Raw genomic sequence first — 1045 nt, forward strand, 5'->3', positions numbered from 1 at the left:
GGGGTCGGGGCAGCAGCAGCAAACCTGGGCACGGTGCGGGGCAACGGGCAGGAGGAAGGGGATGATAAGGAGAATACGTGCGGGCGCGCTGGGGCCTCCTCAGGAAGGAGGGAGCTGGAGCAGGGCTCCTACGGAGGTGTGTGTGATGGATGCTTACCTGCTGGGTGTGTGGAGATGGGTTCAGGCACTGCTGCCCAGAGCTGTGGTGCCCCATCCCTGGTGATGCTCAAGGCCGGGTTGGATGGGGTCCTGGGCAGCCTGAGCTGGTAACATAGGGCAACCCTAGTTCCCGGGGCTTGATAGGCACTCAGGGAGACGCAGTCCAGATAAGAAGCAGCTCTGGAGGGAGTCTGGAGGAGCCTCACGAGGAGCAGCATGCACAGCGTGTGTGCATCATCTCCTGCTCGCTGTGTAAGGAGTCCATAGCAAACAATCTAGTGAGTCTCTGCAGTGTGCACCAACTGCAGTGCCTCACAATTAGTCCTAATTGCAGGTTGATATTCCAGGACTCCCCAGACTCAGAAGTTTAAAAAAAAACAACAAAGAAAACCCTGCAGGTTTCACAGAATCGCAGAATCATTTGGGTTGGAAGAGACCTTTAAAAGTCACCAGATTCAACTCCTCTGCAGTGAACAGGGACACCCACAACTCCATCATGTGCTCAGAGCCCCTTCACCCCGACCTTTGGTGTCTCCAGTGATGGGGCATCCACTGCCTCATCACCCTGACTGTAAAAAACTTCTTCCTTACATCCAATAAATCTCCCCACTTTCAGTTTGAAGCCATTTCTCCTTGTCCTATCACCGCAGATACTACTAAAGAGTCTGTCACTGTCTTTCTTACATTTCCCCCATTAGACACAGACAGGCCACTCCCAGGTCTCCCTCAGCCTTCCCTTGTCCAGGCTGCACAGCCCCAGCTCTCTCAGCCTGTCCTCGTAGGGAGCTGCTCCATCCCTGATCCTTTGTGCGGCCCTCCTCTGGACGCTCTCCAACAGGCCCCCGTCTCTGCTGTGCTGAGCACTCCGCCTGTGGACGCAGCGCTC

Source organism: Meleagris gallopavo, chromosome Z (genome assembly GCF_000146605.3).
Source record: "Meleagris gallopavo isolate NT-WF06-2002-E0010 breed Aviagen turkey brand Nicholas breeding stock chromosome Z, Turkey_5.1, whole genome shotgun sequence".
NCBI classification, from domain to species: Eukaryota; Metazoa; Chordata; class Aves; order Galliformes; family Phasianidae; genus Meleagris; species Meleagris gallopavo.